We start from the raw sequence: 7068 nt of genomic DNA, 5'->3' as shown, positions 1-7068 counted from the left end.
TATAGTTTTTGGTTTATTTTGTTTTGTAGATTCTAGGCTGATTAATCAGAAACAACAGCAGCAGCAATAATAATAATAATAATAACAATATAAAACTGAAGTGTTTTGTTTTATTTTACTTTTACTACATTTTATTTCTCATAATTTACATTTACATTAAAAAGTAGGAGTGCAGGTGCACAGAGATAGGTCTGACTGCAGAACCGCAGAACCATTACGTCATAACAGTCTGAGGACGACAGCGCCAACCCGACAGTCTGAGAAAGGAAGTGGGCACGGCAAGGAATTACGCTACTTCCGTGTTTTGGAACGTTTTAAAGTTTAAAACAACGTTACTATAAAGACTTTGTTTTAAACGATTTAATTGAAAATGTATATTAAGATTGATTACAATATTATACATTAGACAAAGCATAAAATTAAAAATAAATAATCCAATTAAAACAAAGCTTGAGAGTTTGAACATTTTATTCAATTGAAAATAACTTTAAATACTCAACCCAACATAGACCACCATACACAATAATATGATGGACTGAAAACACAAAAAAATATTAATTTAAATAAAATGAGTTTTAAATAAATCACACACTTGCTGTTTTCTAATTAAATAAAATTACAAAATCAAACTAAATATTATAAATTATATAAAACAAAATCAAACCAAAGAAAATAAATCTTATAAAAGTTATACAGGCACAAATTTGACAGCAATAATTCTCAAGAGAAAAATAAATAACATAAATTAAAAACTCCATACACATGGAGTTTATTCTGAGGTGCCCTTTCGTCGTGACATTTGAAAAGAAAAACTTCCATGTCCTGTTGAAACTGGAACCGAAACATGAAAGGCTCTTTGGCCAGTTCCAGATCATCTTTTCTTTCCGCCCGATCAACTTTAAGAAGGGCCTCTTCCTGGACTTCCTTCTCTAGGTCCAGATATGACGGCTCTTGCACAAAACCTCTGAAGGAGTGGCAGTTGTTCCGCAGCCATCCAACTGCGGTCCTGAGGTCTTTGACCATCTGTGGTTCCTTCATGAGAGAAGAGTTCAAAAAAAGAATGAAATAATTAATTCATTTAAAAGAATTATTCTCACAAGAGAAGAGATGCACCACATTTGGCTGCTAGCTCATTTCCATCTGTTGTTCCTGGGGAGATTGGAAGTGTCCTCAACAATACATTGTGGTTTAATCAGGATGCATGTAAAGTAATGTTTTGAAATTATGCTCTTTCATGGGTGCCCGTTTGAGACAATAAAAAACATACCATGTCGCCGATTTCGGTGGTCTTCTTGTGCTTTAGGTGGCTCCTGCACATCAACGGCAGCATGGTTTCCTGTGACAAAATACATTTTTAAGTAAATTTATAGACAGAAAAAACTTGAGAAAGCAAGAGAGTTCCTTTCCAGTGGCAAAATTCTCCATGAGATAAGGCACCACCATTTTCGAATTACAGGAAAATCCGACTTGCATAAGGGAGAGAAAGTGTTAATAGATCAATTTAATAGATATATCATCTAGTTAAAATATATTTTTAACAAAGACTTACAGCTGTAAAATCAAAGGGTGCCTCAAAGACCATGTGCAGAGCATACTGAAATTTCACCCAAAAAAAGGAAATCAGTCAAGTTCAGGCAACCATTCATGGTTTCATTCTTATGATTTATCTAACTTTTTTTTTTTTTTTTTTTACTTTCCCTTTTTTCCTCACCATCAGCATGAAGATCCCACAGTCCACAGAGCCAGTCAACTGTTGTGGAACATTCTAAAACAATGCAATTATCATTAAGTTATCCCTGGAAAGGATGTGACAAACATATAAAAACACAACTCTATATAAGGTAGCATTATGTTTTTTTTGAAAGCCTAATAAAAACTAACCATGTTCTTGATCAGCTTCCATGGTCCTGGAGCGATTCTGTTTGTCAATTTACTGCAACAAAAATCAAACAGAAATATTTTTAAATATATTATAACCAGAAAAATTGGACAAAAAAAGCAAAGTATATTACTCTAAAGCAAAAAAAACGTACCCTGACTGAATTGCAAAAAAAACATTTCCAATTTAGAAAATAAACACAGCATGCAGATCATCATGCAAATGAACATCATGCACAGAACCAAAACAGCAACTGAACATCAATGAAGAGCAAACTTTGGAACAACGAACTTCGAACAGCAAACCTTGAACTTGCGAACTCTGAACATAATATTTATATATGTAAGTGCAACCTGAGGAACAGTCCACATATTTTTACATCACCAATCCCGTAGGGGTGAGTTGAATCAAAAAAGCGGTCCTGTGCTGATCAGCTCGCTGGTTTGTTTACATCCATTTTTATTGAGTCTCTTGCTACATCGGTGGTTCCCCCCTCCTTCAAAAATCTTTCATCATCCCTGTGCCTAAGAACAATAACCCCCTCTTGCCTGAATGACTATCGTCCTCAGTTGCCCTCACATCAATAGTCATGAAGGTCTTTGAGGGACTGGTTAAAAACTTCATCTGCTCCTCCATCCCGGATACTTTGGACCCTCTTCAGTTTGCCCCAATAGATCCACTGATGATGCCATCTCTCACATCCTGCACTCTTCTCTCACGCATATTGACAGCAATAACAGGAACTATGTAAGGCAGGCTATTTATCGACTATAGCTCAGCTTTCAATACTATAGTCCCCATCACCGCTAGCTTCTAAACTCATGGACCTCGGCCTGAATTCTTCACTATGCAACTGGATGTCTTGATTTCCTCACTAGTAGCGATCCTCAAGTGGTGAAAGTAGGCCAGTTCACCCTTTCTAACTCCATCATCACCCTGACGTAGGAGCTCCACAGGGCTGTGTCCTGAGTCCCCTGCTCCACTCTCTCTACACACATGACTGCGTGTCTTCCCACAGCTCCACATCTATTATTAAATTTGCTGATGATACTGTGGTTCTGGGCCTCATTTCCAACAATAATGAGACCCGCATACTTGGATGAGGTAGAGAAATTAACATCATGGTGCCAGGACAATTGTCTCTCTCTGAATGTGAGCAAAACCAAAGAGCTGATTGTTGACTTCAGGAAGAAACAGCAGCAGCCCCATACTCCTCTAATGATCAGCGGGACCCCTGTGGAGAGGGTGAGCAGCGTTCAAGTACCTTGGTGTAAACATCTCAGAGGACCTGAATTGGACTAGACACATTTCAAACTCAGGTTAATAAAGCCAGGGACAGCAGCTGTACCATCTGAGACAGCTGAGAAATTTCAGGGTTTCACCTGCAATACCCTGAAAACTTTCTATTCAGGGGCCATAGAAAGTGTATTGACTCAGTGTATATCAGTTGTGGTAGGGGAACAGCTCCAGTCATGACTGCAAAGCCCTGCAGAGAGTTGTGCGCTTAGCTGAGCGCATCTCAGGGTCTGCTCTCCCCTCTCTGCAGGACATCTACCTCAAACGCTGCAAAAGCAGAGCTGGTTAAAATCATCAAGGACTCCATTCACCCCAGTAAACCATCTTTTTTCACTTTGCTGCCATCTGGTAAAGCGTTTTCCGCGTAGCCTGATGTCAAAAACTGAGAGACACTTAGGAGGAGTTTCTTCCCCATCAGGCTCCTAAACTCAAAACCAGCCTCTTAACATCTTCATGTCTCCACTTAATATTCATTTTATCAGTAAGATATTCATCATTCACTACCCACATTGACATACTGAAAGTGTCAACCTGTTTGCAACATTTGCCTCTTGTACATTCCTGTGTATCTTAATATTTAAGACTAAAGTTTACTTTTCATGCACATTATTTTCCACTATATATTTAATTTCTACAGTATACATCTCTTTTATATATTTTATATTTATTCTGTATATTTGGTTTATTGTTTACTTTTATTTCATTGGTTCATAGCTATATTTTATGTATATTTTCATCTGTGTTGTATTCTTTAATAATTGCACTGTCCATGGAGCGCGACCTGACTCACATTTCACTGCTGGTTATATATGCTCTATATAATTGTGTATGTGACAAATAAAAAATCTTGAATCTTGAATGACATACTGCTTGTTGTCTATTATACACACTAGGACCACACACCCCACTAGACTGAAGGCCTATATGTGAGACATGTTTTTAAATTTGTGAGTGTTACAGTCAACTCCTAAATCTTCACGCAGTATAATAGCACATGTAAAATCGACAATCAAACATGAGGAGACAGAGCTCATTTTATTGAGTAGGCTAATGCCTTAAGCAGCTGTGCTAAGAAACGTGATTTGTGAAAGCACAGTTGTAATGAAAATAATGCGAAGTGTTTTAATTACAGAACATAAATCAATATCTCTATGACAGTAGCTCGCACAAAGCAGACACAGTGCGACACCTACTGGTGTCTGTAAATCGTTTTGAACTGCCCTTGATTTTAAACTCGTTGGATTATTAACGTTACATGGAGGACTGAGAACCTTCACATATGTCGTTTTGATTGTATTATAAACAAACTACTATCCACTATTAGTTAACTAGCCTGTTTCAATACATTTCTATTAACACGTATAACGTGAGCGAGGTACCAGCGTGTCCTTGGGCTTTTTGAAAAATACGATATGATGCGTTAGGATAAAATTATATTTGAGGACCAAACACAAGTTTTTACGAGGGTGTCAATCGAATGGCAAAAGACGAGATAGGGACTGATATTTTGATGGCGGAATCCCAATCTCCCTCATTATTAGTAACGTTATTAGGCCTACTCATGACGTCACGTGGGAATTCACGTTGATATCGCTGTCAGTTCGCTGTCCAGTTCGGTGGAAACCACATTAAATATAAATTTAATTATATAATATAGCGCTAACAGTAACAACTCTGCACACACAATAGTTCTTAGGTTAACCTATATTCCCAACTGTATTGAGCCAAACAATGCGCTCATGGATAGGCACGATATTAAATAGCTGTAATAAACTACTGTTGCTAACATATTTATTCCGGTCCAGGTTTATATAAGGCTATTTATTAATTGATTTTTCTTCTTCTAACGTTACTCTGGTATAACGTTAGCGCTGCATATTATGACCGTTCTTTTTCGATAGGCCATATTTACTATTACTTCCGGGTCACGTGGCCAACCTGTCTGTATTTCAATGTAGATCTTCAAACGAAAATATGGAAAAAGGAATTTCAAAAAAACCAAAATCAGACCGTTATTTGATTTTGGTTTTGTCATTTTTCGTTTTTGGATTCAGAACCAAAAACGGGAGAACCGCTCTTTTTTTTTTATCGTTTCTTTGTTTTTGGTTTGAAACGACAAACGAAAAACAGGTGGTTTCTCGTTATTTTGTTTTCTGTTTCAAACGAAAAAACAAACTATCAAAACGGTCCGTGTATCTTTTGGTCATTTGATTTTTTGTTTAATATTGAAAGTAGAAAAATGAGAAACGGCTCCTTTTTCGGTTTTTTAAATTTTTTTGCAAAAAAAAAACGCAAAAAAACAAGAATTCGGCTTAATTTGTAGTTTTTCTTTCAGGGGTAGAAAAATGAATAAAACCATAAACAGCTTGACTATTCGATTTCTACACGTGGGTGGGAATTAAACGCCCCTTTCTGCTGATTGGTCAGACAAAAAAAAAAAAAAAAAAAAAAAAAAAAGCTGTCATCAGTTCTTCTGCAGTTCCTCGCGGCAGAATACTAGTCCTCTGCTGCTGCTGGGGGGGATTTCATAGCCTACCATATTTTCCAAACTGTAAAGTCACTTTTTATCATGATATATACTGTGATTTATTCTAAAATGACTTAAATAATGCATTTAACGTCAAATAACCTTAATGTAGACTTTTAAAAATAGGCGCATCAAGCAGCCTACTAGCTGTGTATTGGTTCATGTTTTGCGTTAAAGCAGTGCATTCTGTTGTTTTCTTTATTTTTCAACGGGACGACATTTTTGTAGTCATTTTGAATGTACACAAATAAAAATATGCATTTTACCATATGACTATAAATGACAACTTATTAAATTATTTCCCCTCTTGAGGAACAAATCCAGGTGAACATCAACTAATTCTCAATATTAATTAAATAAACTGTTTAGATTGCTGCATATTTCCTGTGCACTTCAATACTGGTCTGTGCTTGAACAGTAGTCGCGTTTTTCTTTTTTATTTAACTAGGGTAACTAGTCAGATGTTGTTCTAAAGGCTTATTAGGTCTAGCCTTCTTTTTTCCGAAACAGACACACAAAAATGTCCTGCTCGCCGCTTACCATTTAATGACAGAGAACGGTGACTTTCCACTTTCATTCTTTAAGCGGATGCAAAATCTGTCATAAAATAATATGCATCTCGTTGGCGTATGCTATATTCCAAACGTTCTGAAGGTATACAGTAAGGTTTTGTGAGAAACAAAACCAAATTGCAATTAATTACATTTATGTAAATCTTGTGTTACATTCCTGTGTGCGAGTGCACAAGTGTCAGACTAAATCAGACTACAGTTACTTTTTTATAGATTACATATTATTCACACAATAGAAATAAATGATTCATCGTTTATTGATTCTCTCTAATTCCTCTTTTTTTTTTTTTTAAATGTTCCTTTCTAAAATAGTCTACCGCTTATATACACTAAGAAAGTCTTCCAGTTTGTGGACATTCACACAGTTATCAGTCATTAATCCAGTGGCTATACAGCATTTAACCAATGGGTTTACAATTACAATTTGTAAGTAATCTACCCAGCTCTGAATATACCCAAGTCAAAGCATTATTCTGCCGCGCGGAACTGCAGAAGGACTGATGACAGCATGGTTTGATCTTTTTTTTTGTCTGACCAATCAGCAGTAAGGGGGAGTTTAATTCCCGCCCACGTGTAGAAATCGAATATTCAAGCTGTTTATTCATTTTTTCTAACCCTGAACGGAAAAACTTAAAAAAATTAAGCCGAATTCTTGTTTTTCGTTTTTTTGCAAAAAAATTAAAAAAACGAAAAAGGAGCTGTTTTTCATTTTTCTACTTACAAAATTAAACAAAAAATCGAATTACCAAAAGATACACGGACCCAAAACGTACACGGGACCGTGTTGCGTCATA

General features: G+C 36.3%; 1 long non-coding RNA gene across 1 annotated transcript; it reads right to left on the bottom strand.

The window, feature by feature from the left end:
- Positions 1 to 1409: 1409 nt before the first annotated feature.
- LOC122143739 lies at positions 1410 to 1945 on the bottom strand. Its single transcript, XR_006159334.1, has 4 exons — positions 1882 to 1945; positions 1712 to 1765; positions 1550 to 1594; positions 1410 to 1466 (listed from the first exon to the last, which is right to left on the bottom strand). It is a non-coding gene; the product is annotated as an uncharacterized LOC122143739 (long non-coding RNA).
- Between the last annotated feature and the right edge of the window lie 5123 nt (positions 1946 to 7068).

The sequence above is a fragment of the Cyprinus carpio genome, unplaced genomic scaffold (assembly GCF_018340385.1).
Source record: "Cyprinus carpio isolate SPL01 unplaced genomic scaffold, ASM1834038v1 S000006495, whole genome shotgun sequence".
NCBI classification, from domain to species: Eukaryota; Metazoa; Chordata; class Actinopteri; order Cypriniformes; family Cyprinidae; genus Cyprinus; species Cyprinus carpio.
The sequence above is the reverse complement of the archived record's forward strand: the minus strand, read 5'-3'. Positions and strand labels throughout refer to the sequence as shown.